The 23852-nt window shown below is 39.4% G+C and overlaps 1 protein-coding gene across 3 annotated transcripts in view; it reads right to left on the bottom strand.

Moving 5' to 3' along the window:
- Positions 1-23852, bottom strand: part of PTPRZ1 (protein tyrosine phosphatase receptor type Z1) — a 192537-nt gene that overhangs the window by 88898 nt on the left and 79787 nt on the right. The gene's annotated exons all lie outside the window — the stretch shown is intronic.

The raw sequence follows: 23852 nt of genomic DNA, 5'->3' as shown, positions 1-23852 counted from the left end.
TCTGCCACTGTTTCCACTGTTTCCCCATTTATTTGCCATGAAGTGATGGGACCAGATGCCATGATCTTAGTTTTCTGAATGTTGAGCTTTAAGCCAACGTTCTCACTCTCATCTTTCACTTTCATCAAGAGGCTCTTTAGTTCTTCGCTTTCTGCCATAAGGGTGGTGTCACCTGCATATCTGAAGTTATTGATATTTCTCCCAGCAATCTTTATCCCAGCTTGTGCTTCTCCCAGCCCAGCATTTCTCATGATATACTCTGCATATAAGTTAAAAAAGCAGGGTGACAAGATACAGCCTCGATGTACTCCTTTCCCTATTTGGAACCAGTCTGTTGTTCTATGTCCAATTCTAACTGTTGCTTCCTGACCTGCATACAGGTTTCTCAAGAGGCAAGTCAGGTGGTCTGGTATTCCCATCTCTTTCAGAATCTTCCACAGTTTGTTGTGATCCACACAGTCAAAGGCTTTGGCATAGTCAATAAAGCAGAAATAGATGTTCTTCTGGAACTCTCTTGCTTTTTCAGTGATCCAGCGGATGTTGGCAATTTGATCTCTGGTTCCTCTGCCTTTTCTAAAACCAGCTTGAACATTTGGAAGCTCATGGTTCATGTATTGTTGAAGCCTGTCTTGGAGAATTTTGAGCATTACTTTGCTAGTGTTTGAGATGAGTGCAATTGTGTGGTCGTTTGAACATCCTTTGGCGTTGCCTTTCTCTGGGATTGGAATGAAAACTGACCTTTTCCAGTCCTGTGGCCACTGCTGAGTTTTCCAAATTTGCTGGCATACTGAGTGCAGCACTTTCACAGCATCATCTTTTAGGACTTGAAATAGCTCAACTGAAATTCCATCACCTCCACTAGCTGTGTTTTTAGTGATGCTTCCTAAGGCCCACTTGACTTCACATTCCAGGATGTTTGGCTCTAGGTGAGTGATCACACCATCGTGATTATCTGGGTCATGAAGATCTTTTTTGTACAGTTCTTCTGAGTATTCTTACCACCTCTTCTTGATATCTTCTGCTTCTGTTAGTTCCCTACCATTCTATCCTTTACTGAACCCATCTTTGCATGAAATGTTCCCTTGGTATCTCTAATTTTCTTGAAGAGATCTCTAGTCTTTCCCATTCTATTGTTTTCCTCTATTTCTTTGCACTGATCATTGAGGAAGGCTTTCTTATCTCTTCTTGCTATTCTTGGGAACTCTGCATTCAAATGGGTATATCTTTCCTTTCCTCCTTTTTTTTTTTTTTTTTTTTTGCTTCTCTTCTTTTCACAGCTATTTGTAAGGCCTCCTCAGAGAGCCATTTTGTTTTTTTGCCTTTCTTTTTCTTGAGGATGGTCTTGATGCCTGTCTCCTGTACAATGTGTGCCCCATTGTATTAGCTATTATAAATAATCTAGAGATGATCTGAAGACTATGGAAGCATGTATATAGGTGAGATGAAAATAGTATGCCATTTTATATAAGGGACTTGCACATCCACAAATTTTGGTATCTGAAGGAATCCTGGAACAATCCCTCTCTGATATTGAGAAACAACCGGATTCCTAGATTTAGATTCTGGGTTTTAATATGGTACACCATAAGAACAAGAGAAGGGGTCAACAAGACCCTTGTCTAGCCATCACACTCTTACAAATCCACAGAAAATCAATCTGTCTTATTGGATGTTAGTCCTCGCCCAGGGTTCCAGATTAAAACATGTCCAGTTGATAGGAGTTAGATTCTGATCTGACTTCCTTAGCACTCTCCACGGGTGAAGGTGGGAGGCTATAGACTGCGTGTCATCACAGCCATTGACTGATTTGGCTTAATTTCCATCTGTGTGTGTGTTGTGTATTAATCACTCAGTCGTGTCCGACTCTGCAATCCCATGAACTGTAGCCCACCAGGCTCCTCTGTCCATGAAATTCTCCAGGCAAGAATACTGGAGTAGATAGTCATTCCCTTCTCCAGGGGATCTTCCTGACCCAGGGGTCAAACCCCAGTCTCCTGCATTGCAGGCAGATTCTTTACCATCTGAGCCATCAGGGAAGCCCAAATTTCTACCTGCTCAGGGTCTCATTTATAAAAACGTAATCATCTGGGCTATCTTTGAAATATCTCTTTCTTTTCCCTTCTCTCTCTTCTTTTTTTCTGGTCATAAAACTTAACAGATTTTATTGTTTACCAAGAAGACAAATAAAACAGGGCTTTCCAGAATTTTGTTTACCGTGAAGTGAATTTTCATCTGTTCCACAGAATGAACAGTCCTCTCAACCAAAATTGCCCTGTAATGCCTTTATTTCAACACTACCTGAAGCCATAAACCATCTCTCATAACCTTACCTCACTGGATATCAACTGAGCTAAGTACCCACGCAGTGCTAAGAATGGGTATGTCTTATTTAATGTTCATTTATTAAAATACATGAAATGTTGCGGATCCAAGTCTCAACCTCTTCTCTGGCTAAACTCTAGCATTCCACAGCCAGTCCATGAAAGAGCAGGTAGCAGCACCATTTTCAGCTTCTTCCTTTCAAATGGTTTTCTTTTTGAACATGAGTATGGGCAAGGCCAAGATTTAAACGATTGATGTTCAGAGAATTTATAAGAAAACATACCATCCATACAACTCTAGTCTTTACCATCTTTCTGGGATAAGGGAATCAGTGAAGATGACTTTCATGCAAGCTGTCATGGTGTGCTAAAGCTCATTTTGCATAATTTAACCCAAGGAAGAAATAATAATTAATCACACCATGGAACTGCCTGCATAGCCTGGAAAAATTAGGCAATTCATCTCCTAGTGAGGCATTCACCAGAATCAATAATAGGTGCTGAAAACTTATTTTGTTTTAAAATCTTAGCTCTAAGCTTAGAGAGTGCTTGAATACAATATGCTTTAAATATGCATAGTGATGCACATCTTGGCTTCTAGGAACAGCTTTAAAGAATTGAGTAATAATACTATGTTAATTTCACTGTAAAGAACTTTGGCATGGAGACAAGAAAGCATTGCTTGTTTTACTCATGTCATTGTAAGAGAAACAAGAGAGAGAAACTGCAGTAGGAATCAATAAAGCCCTTCCTATTGCTCTAATTTTTAAAAACAGTACAATAAATTCTGAGCACACTTAGGAAGAGTCTTATAGTTGTGATGCACAGAAACACAAAATGTTAAGTCTCTAGTAACAATAAATATGATTTATAACCTGTTTGTCCATAATATTCTGTGCTCATCTTTATGTGGATTCTAACTTAGCACATCCAAAACTGAACACTTGATTTCTGCCCTACAAGTGCCTCCTACGTTCACTGTCATTCCTAAACATAGAAGTCATCCTAGTGCCTCTGTTTCCTCCTCAGTAAGCCCTCTGGGTTCTACCTTCAAAATATTTCCTTATAGGTCATTTCTCATCTCCACTGTAAGCGCCCAAGTCCATGCTACCCTCATTCCTGGCCTGTAAGTCTTGCTGCTCCACAAGCCGCATCACCATCAACTAGGAGATCGTTAGGAGAGTCAGGTCTCCACTGCAGCCTCACCAAGTCAGAATCTACATTTTTACACAATCTGCAGGAGATTCTTACACACATTAAATTTTGACAAACACTGACTTAGACCTATCCAGTAGTCATGTATGGATGTGAGAGATGGACCATAAAGAAGGCTAAATACTGAAGAATTGATGTTTTCAAACTGTGGTGGTGAAGAATACTCTTAAGAGTCCCTTGGACAACAAGGAGATCAAATCAGTCAGTCTTAAAGATCAGTCCTGAATATTCACTGGAAGGATTAAAGCTGAAGCTGAAGCTCCAATACTTTGGCCACCTGATGAGAAGAGCTGACTCACTGGAAAAAGACCCTGATGCTGGGAAAGACTGAGGGTAGAAGGGGGGCAACAGAGGATGAGATGGTTGGATGGCATCATAGACTCAACGGGCATGAGTTTGAGCAAACTCTGGGAGACAGTGAAGGACAAGGAAGCCTGGTATGCTGCAGTCCATGGGGTCTCAAAGAGTCAGACATGACTTAGCAACTAAACAACAACAAAGTGACCCATGTCTACCATGAGATAATACATACAGGTGAAGCTACTAAATTTGTTGTAATTCACTGTGTGGCATAAAAAAACTAATGCAATCTGTAGCTAGTCATCTTTTAAAACACATATTAGATTATGCATAACTCCTTGACTTAGGTCATTCCAATGCCTCTTCAAATTAGAATATAATATACAGACTCTTTCCCAGGGCTGACAGACCCTGTATGTCACCAGTCACATCCACTCGGATCTCATTTTCTGCCACTCTGTGGTGATGACTCTCTATTCCAGCCATACTGACTCCTTTTCTGTTCCTTAAGCATGAGAAGCCTCAGGGCTTGCCACTTGCTGCCACTCACTCTTTCTGGAATCTTCTGCCCCATTTGTCCACAAGGCTTCTTTTGATCAGGTCTCTATCCAAATGTATCTCTTTAGAGAGAGGCTTTCTCTGAACAATCTGTATAAAATACACTTCCTTTCCTCAGCAATTCTCAATCACTTCTCCTTATTTTATTTTTCTTCTCCTAAGTTAGTAATTGGGGCTTCCTAGGTTGCACTACGGAGAAGGCCATGGCACCCCATTCCAGTATTCTTGCCTGGAAAGTCCCATGGATGGAGGAGCCTGGTAGGCTGTGGTCCATGGGGTCGTGAAGAGTCGGACATGACTGAGTGACTTCACTTTCACTTTTCACTTTCATGCATTGGAGAAGAAAATGGCAACCCACTCCATTGTTCTTGCCTGGAGAATCCCAGGGATGGGGGAGCCTGGTGGGCTGCCATCTATGGGGTTGCACAGAGTCGGACACAACTGAAGTGACTTAGCAGCAGCAGGTTGCGAGTGGTAAAGAATCTGCCTGCCAATGCAGAAGACCTAAGAGATGTGGGTTCAATCCCTGGGTGGGGAAGATTGCCAGGAGAAAGGCATGGCAACCCACTCCAGTATTCTTGCCTGGAGAATCCCATGGACAGAGGAGTTTGATGGGCTATAATAGTTCATGGGGTCACAAAGAGTCGGACATCACTGAAGCAACAGCACAGCACAAGATACTAATTATGTTCATTTATTTGTTTCCACAATCTAGCATCTAGAGAAAAGCCTGGCACGTAGTAGGTATTCAATAAATGTTTGTTGAATGACCGAATCAGACAAAAAAATGTTAAATGTCTTTTGTTTTATTAGTATGAGCTCACAGGGGTCTAACACAGGATGACAATAAGAGAAAAAGAAAGAAAGAAAACTGACCAACTAAAGATCATTTCTAAATTCAACTGCAGGCCACATCTACCTGTCTGTTATATGACAATTTTGTTGAGTAGTCCCCACTAAACTTCTGCTAAAGGATCTCAAGAAAGATCTGATGTCCAAACTGTGCGCTGTCTGACAGTAAATGATCCTGAGTCACTGGATTACGTTTGAAGTGTACCAAATGACTATACTGAGTATGGACTCAATTTAAATCACCTACTAGCTCATCATGCCAACTATAGCATAGGTTCTGGAAGCCTCCTTAATTTCTGTGATTAAAAGACAAAAGAGCTAGAATAGCGAAAAGAAATTTTTCAGTGAAAAGGCTGTAAAACAGAAAAAGTCCAAAAATATAAGCCCTTGATATTCTTTTTGCAATGGACTCTGAAAAAAGGATGTTTCAGATACTCATAAGTAGAAATCCAGGGAAAGAAAACTGTGTTAAAATTGTGCACAAGGATGAAATATAAATCAAAGAAGCATTAAATACACTTTAGCTGTTTTGATAATGAAGCAATATTTAACTCTATGCTTAAATATTATTTTTAAAAGTCCCAAATTAATGTTTTTAATTTTGCAGTTGGAGACCGCAGTCCATGTAGTAATTAAAGCCAGGATGATGTATCCAAGAAAGCAGGTGTACAGAATTCATTAGAACTATACTGTATCACTTGAGTGTTATTAACAAATGTTGTGAAGGAAGAAATTAGGATATGCATTGTCATTGCAGCAGAAGATTAGCAAGGTGATTTACCATCAGGAGGACTGCAGACTACTAAATGACAGCTCTGGAGAATTAAAATAAATTATTCATTCACATAGTCGTCCATTCTTTCATGCATTTATTGACTCACCTGAATGAGTACCACCCCTATGAATTTCCTGCGCTCACCTCTATTGGAGCACTTCGCAGACTGTATGTTGTTTGTCAACCTATCTATTACATCTATATCTTATCGCCAAACTCTGGGTCTGGCACACGGTAGACAGATTAAGTGCTTGGGCAATAAAGTTTGAACACCAAGCGAATACATCCAGTATTTACATCCTGTGCACTCTTGATTCCAAGCAGAATGGAAAGCAATTGTAGGCTCTGTAGGAAATATGCATGAGTTCAAGTTTGTTTCATCTTTGTTTATTTTTGCATTCCAGAAGGTTGGGAGTGTGTTCAATAAAAAATAAGACAAGTGCATAAAGGAGTAGACGGGATGAGAGAAGGTAAACACAGTTATCAAAGCACGCCATGCAGGTTTTGAGGGATGGACAGAATCCAGAAGGCAGAGGGCAACTGAGAGCATGTCTGGTTGGGTGATGAGCCTGAGCAAACTCACTGTGGGAGAAAAGTGCAGGCAATGCTCAGAGAGAAGTGAGCAGGGAGTAAATGCCTCTCTTCCTACCGAGGGAGACGGAAAGGCAGGCTGTGATCAGATGTAGTTAGAGAGGCCAGTGGGAGGCACTGAGGCTTCGGCACGCTAAGGAGCTCACTGCTGCCTTCTGTCCGGAACGCAGGATGAGCAGGGAGAGGGAGGCTGCATAATACGTGGACACTTCCACTGGCATCTTCTATGTGTCTTCATCTGATTTGATAAAGTTAGTTGCTCAGTCATGTCCAACTCTTTGCGACCCCATGGACGTGTAGCCCGCCAGGCTCCCCTGTCCATGGAATTTTCCAGGCAAGAATACCAGAATGGATTGCCATTTCCTTCTCCAGGGGATCTTCCTGGTCCAGGGATTGAACCCAGGTCTCCAGCATTGCAGGCAGACTCTACTGTCCAAGCCACCAGCGAAGCCCAATCCCAGTGCAATGGACTGAATGTGTAAGCACCTCCAGAATTCATATGTTAGAATCCTAATCCCCACGTGATAGCATTTGGAGGTGGGGCCTTTAGGAGGTGATTCGGTCATAAGGGCTCTGGCTGACATCCAGGATTAGTGCCCTTATTAAAGAGACCCCAGAGAGATCCCTCACCCCTTCTAAATGTGAGGTTACAGTGAAAAAACAGTGATCTAAGAAGCAGCCCTCACTAGACACAAAGTCTGCTGGTACCTTGATCTTAGACTTTCAGTTCTTCAGAACTGTGACAAATCAACTTCTGCTGTTTATAAGCCACCAGTCTGTGGTATTTTGCTGCAGAAGCCTGAATGGCTGAGATAGCCTGTATCTATTTGGAATAGAGTATGCTTCTGTTTCTTGCTCATACTGTAATTTCACAGCACCTTTCTTAGAACCTGGCACTTAAGGCCTAAATAAATATTTCCTGAATGAACAAATAGTTCAATAAAACATCTACAGCTACCTGTACTTCAATATCTTTGAACTACATACCTTGTAAATAGGAACACATTCTAAAAATCATTCTGTGTAGGGAAGTATTTATTACTCCATCAGTCTCCAACATAAAAATATCAACTGGGGAAAACTAGAGTTTAAAATAAAGAAGGGTGAGTAAAATACCAATGCAGATTTTAATATTTGAAAAGTGAGAAAATGATAAAAATGAAAATCAAAGAAAAAAAAATCATTGTTCCCCTCTTTTTCACATGATTCTTGCGTCTAACCTTTCAGTATCAGAAAAATGAATACAATAATTAAAATATAGTATATAAGGCATTCAGCAAAGATCCACTGAAATTCATATAAACATGATTTAAAATCCCAATGTTTATTTCTTTTCAAGGTTACCATAAATTACTGATATTTAGCAAGATTTGAATAACAGAAGACTTGGAACTGATTCTTTAAAAATCAAGATATTGTTAAGAAACACATATACTGCTTTTAATCTTAATGGATTTCTTGTCTAGTCCAGGTTTTGATGTAAGAAAACAGTTGTGTCTGTACATATTTACATGTAAAATATTATTAAGAGGCAAATATAAATATAATATTAAAATGTAGACTACAGTAATGATTGTGGCATTAATGCAAGTAACTGCTTTGAATAAAGTCCTCTCAAGATTCCATATGCCATAAATCAAAGCTTTATAAAGTACACTGAACTTGCTTCATAGGTACTAACAAATACACCAAAAGCTAAATGTATAAGTCACTGAAATAGCACAAAGCTATCAGCAGTGAGATGTCATAGATTCAAATTTCAGTTAATGTAAATACGGAAATGAAGTAAATCAGTGTTACTTTCAATAAAACTATAGCATATAACTGTACTCCAGCAAAATAGATAAATATATTTAGGTATTTAAACACTTTTCAGATGACATAATCAGCTGCTTTAGAAAGTGGGCTTCCTCAAAGATAAGAAAATAAACTCCCAAAGTACTGAGTAACAGTCATTGAGTAATTTCATGTCACACCAGTAAATGTCTTCACATAATTTGAATGCAAAGGAATAAAGATGTCCGAGGTAACATTCCACATTGAGAACAAGAACAAGGATGTATTTTTATAAGCACAAATCAGCATGCCAGCTTATGGTTTTGGTTAAAGAGAGGTTTCCAGACCTAGAGAGATCAAAGCAGTTGGCAAATATAAATTATGGTTGCTATTAAAAATGTGCTGAAAGCAGATAAAATGTAAACAATTTCAGCATGACACGTTGTTTAGTCAAGATGGCATTTTCCATTATTACCTGCCCTAATGGGATGCTGACATTAGGGCAGCAGAGAAGCTTTGCAAGCCTGGCAGATACATCCAACTGACAGAGGGTTACAAACGTCAAGGAAGGTAGTTATCAATTTATACAGGAAAAGGCTAGCACAAGATTTCCTTAAGAACTATGATATCAAAGAAGATTATCAGCTAAAGTTCAGTATAAATAAATAGAGGTAGTGATTAGAAATTTACTTCCAAGTTACTGTCTAAAATTTTATGACTTTTTCTTTTTTAGAAGAGAAGCAAAAAGCAAAGAAGAAAAGGAAAGATATACCCATTTGAATGCAGAGTTCCAAAGAATATAAAGGAGAGATAAGAAAGCTTTCCTCAATGATCAGTGCAAAGAAATAGAGGAAAACAATAGAATGGGAAAGACTAGAGATGTCTTCAAGAAAATTAGAGATACCAAGGGAACATTTCATGCAAAGATGGGCTCAATAAGGACAGATGGTAGGGAACTAACAAAAGCAGAAGATATTAAGAAGAGGTGGCAAGAATACACAGAAGAACTGTACAAAAAAGATCTTCATGACCCAGATAATCATGATGGTGTGATCACTCACCTAGAGCCAAACATCCTGGAATGTGAAGCCAAGGGGGCTTAGGAAGCATCACTAAAAACACAGCTAGTGGAGGTGATGGAATTTCAGTTGAGCTATTTCAAATCCAAGATGATGCTGTGAAAGTGCTGCACTCAATATGTCAGCAAATTTGGAAAATTCAGCAGTGGTCACAGGACTGGAAAAGGTCAGTTTTCATTCCAATCCCAAAGAAAGGCAACGCCAAAGGATGTTCAAACGACCACACAATTGCACTCATCTCAAACACTAGCAAAGTAATGCTCAAAATTCTCCAAGACAGGCTTCAACAATACATGAACCGTGAACTTCCAGATGTTCAAGCTGGTTTTAGAAAAGGCAGAGGAACCAGAGATCAAATTGCCAACATCCACTGGATCACTGAAAAAGCAAGAGAGTTCCAGAAGAACATCTATTTCTGCTTTATTGACTATGCCAAAGCCTTTGACTGTGTGGATCACAACAAACTGTGGAAAATTGTGAAAGAGATGGGAATACCAGACCACCTGACTTGCCTCCTGAGAAACCTGTATGCAGGTCAGGAAGCAACAGTTAGAACTGGACACGGAGCAACAGACTGGTTCCAAACAGGAAAAGGAGTATGTCAAGGCTGCATCTTGTCACTCTGCTTATTTAACTTATATGCAGAGTACATCATGAGAAATGCTGAGCTGGATGAAGCACAAGCTGGAATGAAGATTGCCAGGAGAAATATCAATAACCTCAGATATGCAGGTGACACCACCCTTATGGCAGAAAGTGAAGAACTGAAGAGCCTCTTGATGAAAGTGAAAGAGAGTGAGAACGTTGGCCTAAAGCTCAACATTCAGAAAACTAAGATCATGGCATCTGGTCCCATCACTTCATGGCAAATAGATGGGGAAACAGTGGCAACAGTGGCTGACTTTATTTTCGGGGGCTCCAAAATCACTGCAGATGGTGACTGCAGCTGTGAAATCAATAGATGCTTACTCCTTGAAAGGAAAGTTATGACCAACCCAGGCAGCATATTACAAAGTAGAGACATTACTTTGTCAACAAAGGTCCATCTAGTCAAGGCTATGGTTTTTCCAGTAGTCATATATGGATGTGAGAGTTGAACTATAAAGAAAGCTGAGCACCGAAGAACTGATGCTTTTGAACTGTGGTGTTAAGAGAAGACTTTTGAGATTCCCGGGGACTGCAAGGAGATCCAAACAGTCCATCCTAAAGGAGATCAGTCCAGAGTGTTCATTGGAAGGACTGATGCTGAAGCTGAAACTCCAATACCTTGGCCACCTGATGCGAAGAACTGACTCATTGGAAAAGACCCTGATGCTGGGAAAGATAGAAGACAGAAGGAGAAGGGGATGACAGAGGATAAGATGGTTGGATGGATGGAATCACTGACTCAATGGACATGAGTTTGGGTAAACTGGGAGTTGGTGATGGACGCGAGGTCTGGTGTGCTGCAGTCCATGGGGTTGCAAAGAGTTGGACACAACTGAGAGGCTGAACTGAACTGAACTGAATAGCCAAATAACAGTGTTGTGATAATTTCAGGTGAGCAGTGAAGGGATTCAGTCATATATAAACATGTATCCATTCTCCCCCAAACCCCCCTCCCATCCAGGCTGTCACATAACACTGAGCCGAGTTCCCTGTACTATACAGTAGGACCTTGTTGGTTATCCATTTTAAACATAGCAGTGTGTACATGTCAACTTTACCAACTTGGAAAAATCTGAGATAAACAAACAAAAATATCAGATAATAATAACAATAAAAATTACTGCTCTAAAATGTAATAATGGCTCAGTGGTAAAGAATCTACCCGCAATGCAGGAGACAAAGGAATTACAAGTTCAATCCCTTGGTCAGGAAGATCCCCTGGAGGAGGCAATGGCAACTCACCCCGGTACTCTTGCCTGGAAAATCCCATGGACAGAGGAGTTTGGCAGGCTATAGTCCGTAGGGTTGCAATGAGTAGGACATGACTGAGCACATAAACATGCACAATGTAATAAACAACTTAAGTTTTTCCAGACCACAGAAAAAAATAAAAACACAAGATGAAGACACAGTAGAATATTATTACTCTGAAGGTAAGTAATCACAACCTGATAATATGTGGTGGGTATAAATGAAATCAATGTGCAGAACAAGTAGAATGGTATTCACAGTGAGTCACAATGAACCAGTGCTTTAATCTGAAATGAAATGAAGCCTATAGAGAAGGAAAGAAGAATTAAGGCAGGCAATCATGTGGGGTACAAATCAACACAATAGAATTGAAGACTAAAAGTAGGATGCCATTGCAAGGATTTAGGAATGTTTAAATGACTTTCATTTGAAAGTGAGAAAGAACTGAAAGTGCAAGTGTTAGTTGCTTAGTCGTGTCTGACTTTTCGACCCCACGGACTGTAGCCTGCCAGGCTCCTTTGTCCATGGAATTCTCCAGGCTCTGAAGAATACTGGAGTGGGTAGCCATTCCCTTCTCCAGGGGATCTTTCTCATCCAGGGAGCAAACACAAATCTCCTGCACTGCAGACAGATTCTTTACCATCTAAGCCACCGGAGAAATGAAAAAGGGAGATAGGCAAAGAACGACCCCCAAGATCCTGGCTGGAGCACACCTGGGTGTATCATGGTACCTATTCCACTGATAGAGAGGATGGATGAAAAGGAAGACTCTGCACCTGGATTTGGATCTGCAGACTGAGATTTCCATGAAGTTGGTTAGGCAATCAAAAATATGAGTCTGGGAGCCATTAAGAAGTCTGGACTACAGATAGGTACTGGGGAACACAGCATGAGGGGACAATTTAAAACCATGAATATGGATGAAATACTTCAAGTTAACAAGCAAGAAGGTTAATGATAAGACAGTGAAGAGTATTAACATTTAGGGACTCCAAGGGAAGGAGGAAGTACCCAAAGAAATTAAGAATAAGTGGCCTGAAAGAGAATTGCAAATTTAGAAGAAAACCTTATCCTGAAAGTCATAGAAGGATGGTTCCAGCAATAAGAGATTATCCCAAAGTAAACATCACACATATTAGAAAGCCCACAGGGTCATGACTGAAGAACAACTATGGGAGTGGGTTATTTCTTAACTCCAAATCCTGTATTCTTAGAATAAAATTATTTAAATGAAATGGTGGATCTGAAATTTAGACTACAGTAGGCAGAAGATTAAATTAGAGATGACAGAGTAGCATCAAAAAAGAGCTTTTTAAAGCTTGTTATGAAGTAAGAAGATAGGGCAGCATACAAAGACTGATGCAAGCATGAGGAATGCTTTTTTTTTAAGACTGAAATTTAAGCATGCATATATAAAGAGGCCAAAGAGTTATTACAAGAAGGAGCTTGAATAATGTGAGGTCCATGATTGAGGTCTCCCTAAGGGAGGAAGGTAAACCATGGATGGAGGATTATAGCTTATGAGAGGAAAAGAAACATTTAAAAAAATCAAGGAAATATGGATTTGCAAACATTTAGAGATGGAGGAATAAGAAATCTGATGGTTCAAACCACAGAGCTTCAGGTGTGGAGTAGAATCTCATCCCATGGAAGGAAAAGAGGTTGGTAGTTGAGCCGACTACGGTTCAATCCCAGGGCCATCATTTATAAGCACCATTCATTGAGCCTCAGTTACCTTCTCTGTTATAGGAACAATCATCTCTGTCTCTCACACTGTGTAAATTAAATGAGATAATACATGTAAAGATACTGGCAGATAGTATGAATTTCCTTAACCCTTCTCTCTATTCTCTCAGGAAAACTGGAAGCAGGATACATTGGCTGTGGGAGAGATGCAAGTAAGAGAATGGGCTTGAGGCAACTGGTGGAAAATGAAATTGTGGATATTCAAGACTCATGGAAAACACTGAGGGCTCCACTGGTGTGGGCAACCAAGAACTTGTCGAGGCAGCACTGTAAAGTGTGTCTGTGTGGGCTTTTGTTTTTGTAAATTTAGTATTCCTGGTGGACAAGTAGAGCAGGTAGAGAGTTGCAGTCCCACTATGGAGATCAGTAGGATCTGTGTGATGGGATAACAGAAGGTCAGGGAACTAGAGACTCTGGATATAGAGTATTGAAGCTCCCTCCCAACCCCCAGTCTCAAATCTGGTGGAGGGAGAGAAACATAAATTTTTTAAAAAGTCATTAAACAGTTACAACCACAGAGTCATCTGTCATCCTTCATTTTGTTATAAAATGATAAAACTGCCAACAGTGAAGCCCAGTGTTGCAGTGTTTTCACTGTTATAGCCTGGTATCAAATACTTAATCAAAATCAGAAAAGTCACTGCTGAAATTCAGCAACCCCCAGAAACCACGAGGGGTTTTTGTTGCTCTATCATCACCTGCCAAAAAGCCATCACCTCTAAAAGAAAGAAAAGGTTCAGGCTTTAGGTAACTCTGTGATTAACATTATGACCTTTATATTTGCCTGATTCTCTCCAAATGAGTCCACTGTGTTTAATACTCAGGATTGAGACTGAAGGCAGTGACGACTGATTAACTGCAGGACTTCAGTGGAGCATCTGCTCTGTTTTTTTTTTCATTTATTTTTATTAGTTGGAGGCCAACCATTTCACAACATTGCCGTGGGTTTTGTCATACATTGACATGAATCAGCCACGGAGTGGAGCATCTGCTCTTAACTATCTGACCTCAATGAAACGCAGGCAAACTATCTAGGGAATGATGAGAGAGATACGGCGCAAGATTTCATTGTTGCTGCAGCCCGACTATTACAAGGGAGATGGCAAATACAGACTCCAAAACATCCTTGGAAATTACTCCTTGGTTTGAGAAAACACTCTTGTGGATTAGCTGTGCAAGTTGCTCTAGAGTCACTGTAAACTCGTCTGTGGTCACTAAGTCCTCCCCTCCTCTGACAAATGAAGAACCAAACTCTTTCAGCGAGGAAACAGCAGCACAAGAGAACAGCGGCGGCAGTGGACGGGGACACCACCACCGTGTGTGCACTCAAAGCTCACCGCCCTCACACTTATCATCGGTATGGTGCACGACTGAGGCTCTGTTTTCTACTTTTGCTAGGAGGATCAGAGATTCAGGGTTGAAGTCTGAGACACAGATATAACCTGAGATCTTTCCATTTGTAATTGCTATTCAGTTGCTAAGTAGTGTGCGGCTCTTTGCAACCCCATGGACTGCAGCATACCTGGCTCCCCTGTCCTTCACTACCTCCTGGAGTTTGCTCAGATTCATGACCATTGAGTCAGTGATGCCATCCAACCATCTCATCCTCTTTCATTCTCTTTTGTCTTCAGTCTTTCCCAGCATCAGGGCCTTTTCCAGTGAGTTGGATCTTCACATCAGGTGGCCAAAGGACTGGAGCTTCAGCTTCAGCATCAGTCCTTCCAATGAATATTCAGGGTTGACTTCCTTTAGGATTGACTGATTTGATCTCTTTGCAGTCCAAAAGACTCTCAAGAGTCTTCTCCAGCACCACAATTCAAAAACATCAATTATTTGGCACTCAGACTTCTTTATGGTCCAACTCTCACATCCATACATGACTACTGGAAAAACCATAGCTTTAACTATATGGATCTTTGTTCCCAAAGTGATCTCTTTACTTTTTAATACACTGTCTAGGGCTTCCCAGGTGGTGCTAGTAGTAAAGAACCCGCCTGCCAATACAGGAGACATAAGAGACACGGATTCGATCCCTGGGTTGGAACCCTGGAGAAGGGCAAGGCAACCCACTCCAGTACTCTTGCCTGGAGAGAAACAAGGACAGAGGAGCCTGGCGGGCTGCAGTCTCTAACATCGCACAGAGTTGGGCAGGACTGAGGTGACTTAGCATGCAAGCACTAGGTTTGTTACAGCTTTCCTTCCAAGGAGCAAGCGAACACTTTATTTTTAATAAAACTTTTGATAATTTTCCTACAGTGTTGTTTCCATGTTTTGATTACAGAACATGCAGCCTATTAGACCAAAGTTTCTGGTTCAATTCCTATACAGACCATCTCTTTGCTGTGTATGTTTATTACAAAAGCTGTGGGTGAATATCACAAATACATTGCTCCAGTTAAGAATTCTGTTTTATATCATCTTCAGAATCCCAGGGACGGGGGAGCCTGGTGGGCTGCCTTCTGTGGGGTCACACAGAGTTGGACACGACTGAAGCGTCTTAGCAGCAGCAGCAGATCCCATCAAAACTTAATTTCATTAAATACAGCTTTTACTTGTTCATTTATTCACTCATCAAATATTTATGGAGTGCCCAGTGTGAGATAGAATAAACGGCTAGTACAAAAGATTCAAAGACAAATAAAACAGCACCTTTCATCAAAGAACTCATGTTCCAGTGAGAACCCAAGACATCAAAAAAAAAAAAAAGACAAAAACCCAAGACTGTCAAATATAATACAGTCTACTAAGGATAATAGCAGAGATATGCATAGAATATTCCAGGGACATAAAAGAGTTGTAGCTAACCCAAATGGGATGAGAGACAAAGAAGGCTTCCTGAATGACACGTTGCCTGAGATAAGTCTTAAATGATGGGTCCGCTCAGTCATGTCTGACTCTCTGCAACCCCACTGACTGTAGCCCACCTGGCTCCTCTGACCATGGAATTCTCCAGGTAAGAGTACTGAAGTAGGTGGCCATTCTCTTCTCCAGGAGATCTTCCCAATCCAGGGATCAAACCCAGGTCTCCCAGATTGCAGGCAGATTCTTTACAATTTGAACCACCAGGGAAGCCCAAATGATGGGCAAGTATTATCAAATTAAAGGTGGGGAAGGAATCCAGGGCTGAAGGTACCCAAGAAGATAGAATGGCATGAATTCAGGAGAGAGAAAGAATGGTTATCTGAGAAGACAACCCAGAAGTTTTATGATATATAAAAGGCAAGGCAGAGAGGACAGAGGACTGAGTATGGTGGGGAGACACTGAAGATCTAAATGCCTCGATAAAGGGTTTGAACTTTTCCGGGAGGCTACTGAAGCGATTTCAGTTGTAGATGGCAAAGTTATCTGTAAGTTTCATGGAGGTAACTACGGTTACAGAGTTGAAGAGACAAAATTGATGGCAGGTCAATTACAAGTCTGAGCAACACTTTGGGTGAAGAATAGTTAGGATCTAAACAGGGGGAGAGAGAAAGGGGGAGAGAAAAAAACTCAGGGCTGGGGAGTTTATTAGCAGTGGGGTCGTGAATGGTCACTTTAATGACTCTGGCTTGGGTGGTTGAGGATCGCAACGCTGCCAGTCAAGAGGAAACAGTTTACATTCCCCCAAGGGACCTCTTGCCAGGTCATTCTCTCCCATGTCATTCGCCATGGCCACCGTGCAACTAGGCATTTGTTTCAGGGGAGGGAGAGTGACAGTCTTCTATGGTCTACACTACAGACCCAATAGAGCTTCCCAGGTGGTGCTAGTGGTAAAGAACCCGCCTACCAATGCAGGAGACATAAGAGACGTGGGTTCAATCCCTGCATCAGGAAGATCCCCAGGAGGAGGGCATGGCAACCCACTCCAGTATTCTTGCCTGGAGAATCCCATGGACAGAGGAGCCTGACAGGTTACAGTCCAAAAGGTTGCAAAGAGTTGGACATGACTGAAGTGACTTAGCATGCACACACAAATGCACACAGACTCAATAACCCCAGGGAATAGCATGAAGGAGGCCTAACTGAATGCTTCTGCAAGTCAAAGCTCTGCTGGGACTGTGGCTAACGTGGCACCATTGATTCCAGGTCTTTGCAGAGCATGGTGGCCGGTTTCAGGGAACCAATATTACATAAAAATTTTAGCCTGATGATTCCATATATGAGAAAATGGAAAATGCCAATAAAAACAGTGGTCTCACCAAAAGCAACATAAAGAATAATTTAATGATACCAGACTCCTCAAACATTAGACTGCTGAGTAATAATAAACTATGTGACATTAGTAGTCATTTTGATTGCTCTTAAAACAAAATAAAACCAGAAATGTTTCTGAAAAGAACAGAAAGGGTTAGAGTTAAAAAAATTCCCCCAAAGAGTTGAAGGCCTGTTTGCCTTTTGCATAAATCTACCTTCCTCAGTCTTGCTATTATATCACGGCCTTTCCAAACAAGATAAAGGCTATATAGACAAGACATATGGATTTTACTTGGAGAAAATAATGATAACTAAAATTGTTTTCTTCATTAACAATTTGAAATAAACTGTCCAATGAAAGCTAACAGAACTTATAAAATATAAAAGAAGTAGATGATGAAACATTATTACCCCAATTAAAAACCTAAAATGAGAAAAAAAAGTGGTTAAGTGATAATAAAACTAAATTTCTATTTAAAGGTAGCAAATTTAATTCTTGGCTTAAAAAAAATCTTAAAGTTGACTCATGAATTACAATAAATTGTTTTAATGTTGTAATAAACAGCTTGTGAGAAACACATAGTCTACTCCTGTGTTTCTTCTGCCTGTTTTCTGAATCTCCACTTATTTTTTTAATTAGTCTCAAGTGAGGAAACTTCTGAAAACAGAGAAGTCTGAACACTGATTCTTTCTTTTTTTTTTCTAATTTATTTTTTAGTGATGCTTAAATAAGAGTTTTTGAAGATAACTAATTCCAGTACACGGCAATTTATAATTCAGATAAAACGAAGTGGTAATCAATTTATAGTGCAAAGAGATTTATTGCAGCAGTCCATTAAACTTGCAAGTGCCCCTGCTCTTTAAGCATACACATAGAAGGCTAAAGGCTTTAAACTAACATAGCTACAGGCTTTAAACTAAAATGATATGAGTCTCTGCCAGTGGATTATCAATCTCCAATATGGAAAAAATATTAAAACTGTCAAACAAGTCAATTATATTTGATTTTTAATCAATTGATTCTTCAAGGTTTTATCTTGCATGTAAAATAAGGATGTATTTGCATGGAATCAAATATATCTTGCGTCCAGATCAGTGAAAGATTGTGTAAGAGTGTTTTCAGTTACTATAGATTTAAGTAGATTCTCTTTTCGAATGAGCAGGTTCCCTCCCCGCTTCAAGATGAAACAAAGATGTTGTGACAGGAAGCTGGAGCAAAAGAAGTGACGCAGGCAGAGAGAAGCCCCTTGAGAAGTTAGAAAACTCCTGGAGAGGGCTTAGGACTTTACACAGGCGGCAGCACCCGAGTGGATGAAGCGGCAGGGCTGGCCTTTAAGCCAATAGAAGCCAGATCTTTGAAAAGTTGGGGGGCCCTAGCTGACATCTGTTTTAGATATTTCCAACTAATTAAAACCAAGGAATGCCAAAATCAAGAAAGAGGTAAAAATCAGCAATGCAAGTACAGTAGAGCAAATGTCTTTGTTTGCTCCGGTTTGATTAATGTGGTATCCATGACTTTGCATACACCATTAACAAACAATAAACACCACATTTCTAAAAATTCTAAAAAGTGTTCAAGGCAGTCACATTAAAAACTCTTCAAATAAGTCCCTCTTTTCCACTCCCTCAAGACAAGACTTTAAAAAGTTATGCTAATAATACCAAATGGTATTGCAAATGCTTTCCTCAGTGGTCGTCTGCTGAGGTTATAATCATCTCAATACCAAGAAGTCACTGTGATTCTTTAAGAAATCTATTTAAAATGTTGAGAGCTTCAAAGAAGCTGACCCTAGACAGTATCTCTATAAAGACTGACAAATTGGCTTAGCACAAAATATTTATTTTCAACTAATTCACCGTGACTCCATTTGGTAGATCTCTAGAACACCAAATGGAGAAAATCTTCCAGATCAAAGATCTAATTCCATCACAACGCATCATGACTTTCATTAAATCACTAAATCATTAATCTTCTAAATCAAAAATATATTTAATGAATTAGTCTTCTGATTTCATGTTTGAAAAGCATAAGTCTATGAGTTTGATGGGTAATTGGAAAGTGAATGCTGGCCACAAACGTTGTTTCTAAATCCAACTTTGACTTTTTCTGATCTATTCCCTGGACTTGTAGGGGGTCTACTACTGATTGTCTCAGTTACTATTTTTGGGGCAATACTTCTAGAGCTGAAAACACAAACATAAGTTTTTCTTCAAGTCAGTCTAAGGTCTAGAAGAAGACATATGGATAAACAAATCAGTGGAATGAGAATCAAAGGTAATTTAATAGAGACATATTTACATGGTCAATTCCTTAGGGTGATATGATTTGTTTTAAATGTTTCATTTTATACTGGAGTGTAGCCAGGTAACAAAGTTGTGATAATTACAGGTGGACAGCAAAGGGACTCAGTCATACATATACACGTGTTCATTCTCCCCTGGGGTGATATGATTGGTTCTGAAATGTAGAAAGCTGAGCACATGTTCACTAAGACAGGATTACTCCTGCTTTCTAGCCCAAACCAGATCACCAGTTCCCTTTGAAACTAGAAAAGAAAATGGTGATTTGGTTTTTAATTACAACCCTCCTGTTTGGGATCTTTGCTCCTTCACCGATACCTGGCATCTGGGTCACCATGTTCTGTCAAGTTTTCTATCCTGATTTCTGATTATGGCTTGTCCACCATACAACATAAGGAATGGGAAAACCTACCCTGGTTCAATTATCCCACCATTGCTTGAATCCTCTCCAGGGATCCCCAACCTCTGAGATCTAATGCCTGATGATCTGAGGTGGAGCTGATGTGATAAAAATAGAAATAAAGTACACAATAAATAAATAAAGTGTAATGCAATGCACTTGAATCATCCCGAAACCATGTCCTCCACCATCCCTGGAAAAATTGTCTTCAAAGAAACCAGTCCCTGATGCCAAAAAGTTTGGGGACGACTGCCACATCACCCTTAATAGATTTTTCTGCCTGGGCTTAAATATCTCTGTGTTAGGGTCTCTTTATCTCCCCCCAGCATAGCTTATTCCAATGTTTTACTTTTTCAATATTAGAAAGTCATTTCTTCTATCAAAATAAGTTCCTCTCCAAATGCAATTTCTCTCCAAATTACATCTACTTGGGGCCATATAAAATGTCTATTTTCCCACAAGATGACCCTCTAAATATACAGATACTGACCCTGTAGTCTCCTGAGTCTTAACTTTTAAATGATAGGATCACACTTGTTTCACATCTATCAAGATTCTTAGCCAACTAGAGGGCTTTCTTCCAGTCTCTACTTTGTCTGCATTCTTTGTAAAGCCGGCATCTACAAGAGGGCACAACGTTCTTTAAGCAATGAAATATGGAAATATAGATGAGTTTTCTAACCTATAAGAGATAACTAAAACTTTATCATAATTTAATAGTGATACTAATTAACATTGTATGGTGCTTTCTTTGGGAAATAACATGGCATAATGTTGGAAGCGTGGGTTATGAAGCCAGACGTCCTTGGTGAAAATCATGTCCCCGTCAATATCAGATGACTAATTTTATAGGCAGGATTCTTTTCCTCTCTATTCCTCAGTATTACTCATTGGAAATATGTATCATATTAGCATGAGCCTCCTAGAAATAAGTACTATGAGCTAGTACAGGGAAAACCATTAGCGTAGTATTTAACACAATATAATGGGTTATGTACTCTCCATTTTATGATCACACTTCACTCTCTCTCAATTTTTTTTCTTTTTTTGGTCCCAGTTCCTTTGCACTCACCATGCTCCTGCTTGAAAAGCTGACCTCTCTCCTCCTCACTGGCAGTCTCCTCCTCTTCCTTCATGTCTCAGCTGAAACGCCCCCCTCTTAAAAAGGCCGTCCCACTTCTGCTAGGCGATTGCCTATCATATCACTGCTTATTCTTTTGAAAATACTTCTCATACTCTGTCGTATCTGGTTTAGTTATTTGTTTTTCTTTTCCTAATGACAAGGAAGCCTAATCAGAGCAAGTACCTTATCTGTTAATTGTTGTATCTATAGAGACTAGTACTAAATAAATTGGTAAGTATCACCTACAATTATTCTTTTTATTGTATTTATTAGCACTTATCATTTCTCTTAGTTCTCATGAATGCTCTTTGAAGCAGGCAGATAGATCAATGAATTCACATTTTGGGATAACTAAAATGTAGAGCAATATATATTTCACAAATGTAAGGGGAAACAGGGTCACTAAAATTAATAAATCCACTAAAACTCTCCAAACATTTCTAAGCAGCTGCAGAGAATTCAGTTCAGTGGAGCATGAAACTCCATTTCATGTGCCCCAGTTTGTCATATTAAGAAATTTCAGTATGTGCATTAAAAGAAAACACTTATTTAGAATCCAGAATGGTAATGCTACCACAACAGATACATTTATACTTTTTTCTGGATTTGGCCTCACAAACAAAATTCTAATAGAGGCTAAGTAGCAGAATCTTAAAGAATTAAAAAATAGATTTTTACTGCAACATCTTACTTTCACTTATTTTAGTTAGAATTTCTGGCAGACTTGAATAAAGGGTAGTTCAAATAAAATGATGTATTTATGAGGCCCCATGCATTATTTTCTAACCCAAATTTTAAAAGTTTCTATAAATTCGATGTAGAATTACCAATTCAATTATCTTTATTTTCAGTTAAAACTAGAGGTAATGCAGTAGTTGAAACTAGTGTAGTACCACTTCTGCTCTGATAGGCATATATTTGTGGACTCTGTGATAGTATGTTTCCTTTTTTTTCTATTAAACAAGTAAAATTTGCATATATTCTCATTGTAAAGAGCAACCCACATGACTAGAGAGGAAAACAGTAAAAGAATCCATATTAACCTTCTTCACCTTCTATTTCTTTTTTAAAAAAATGTAAGACTTGTTAACTAGTTGGTGTATAAAGTTATCCCCCAGTACCCATGGGGGACTGATTCTAGGACCCTCTAGGATACTGCAGTTGATGGATACTTAACTCCCTTACATAAAATGATGTAATATTTGCATATAATCTACATACATCCTCCCATACATTTAAAATCATATCTTGATGGCTCATGATGTTGAATACAATGTAAATGTCACATAAATATTTGTAAATACAAAGTACATGCTATGTAAATAGTTACCAGCACCTGGGCAAATCCAAGCTTTGCTTTTTGGAACTTTCTGGATTTTTTTCCTGAATATTTTCAATATACTGCTGGTTGAATCCAACATTCCTATATGACATTCTCTTCGAACCAACAGGTCTCTGATTCCCTGGATCAAACCATCAACTTAAGTGGATGCCCTCCTCATTGCACTTAACACTGTCCTGGTTAGTCCACCTTTGGTTGAACATTCCACTGTCTCAAACTTTTATTTTGCTTGCCCTCTCCCAATGGATTTTTAAAAAACAGAAAACAAAAAACTTTTTATTTTATATTGGAGTATAGCTGATTAACAATGTTGTGATAGCTTCATGCGGACAGCAAAGGGACTCAGCCATACATATACATGTAACCATTTTCCCCCAAACTCCCTTTGCCTCCAGGCTGCTACATAACATTGAGCAGAATTCCCAGTGATATACAGTAGGTCCCTGCTGGATATCCATTTTAGATACAGCAGTAAGTGCACAATGCTATATCCTAATGGCTTTAAGACTGAAATAGTCAGGAAAAAATGCAATGAAAAGGAAATGAAGGGAAGAGGAAAAACAGAGGAAGATCTCCAGTTCTTTGTTTATGTATTTACATTTGTATATATAAGCACATATCTGTAATCATTTATCTTCTTATTTTTCTACATAAATGAGAATCACGTTACATATGTCGATATGAACTTCTTGTTGCCTCTAAACAATAATGTGTTGGAGATCATTCAGTATAAGCCACATTTTAAAAAGTGACTGGATAATATCCCATAGCATGGATATATTATAGCTTATTTTACACACACACACACAGACTCATGCAGTTTATTTACCGCCCTACTCTTGGACAATAAGGTTGATTACAATTTTCTTTCTTACAACCAAAGCCTCAAATAATGTATATGTACCCCCATGTTTTTAACTTCAGTATAGGAATCTCATCACATTAAACAGAGTAACAAATTTTTGAGAAACTATAATGCAGTCAGAACTTCCTTGATTTATGACTTCTAGAAAGCTGTTAAAGCAAGCGATAACAAGCAAAATATTCTATTCTAATGAAAATGAAACTATTCTTTTATCTGCTATGATTTGAAAGGCATAAAAAGGCCTGCTGATAAAAATTATCTCCCTTACAAACTGACACTGTGCCTGTAGTTTTTACGAAATTATTCTTTCAAGGATTCATCCTATGAAGACAGTGTGACATCTCCCGAGAGGGCTCCCGTGAACTCATTAGTTCCTATTACTGTCTCCAAGTGCAGCTCATTAGATCGGGAAAACAATATTTGAGAACAAGTACTTAGAGATGAAGTTGTCAAGGACAGATAGCTACGTATGAGGCTTTAGATGAAGGGTTGATAAATGGAAGAGGAGCTTACTGGGAAATTCCTAAAAATGGGGT

The sequence above is a fragment of the Dama dama genome, chromosome 18 (genome assembly GCF_033118175.1).
Source record: "Dama dama isolate Ldn47 chromosome 18, ASM3311817v1, whole genome shotgun sequence".
Lineage (NCBI taxonomy): Eukaryota > Metazoa > Chordata > Mammalia > Artiodactyla > Cervidae > Dama > Dama dama.
This window is presented reverse-complemented; position numbering and strand designations above follow the sequence as displayed.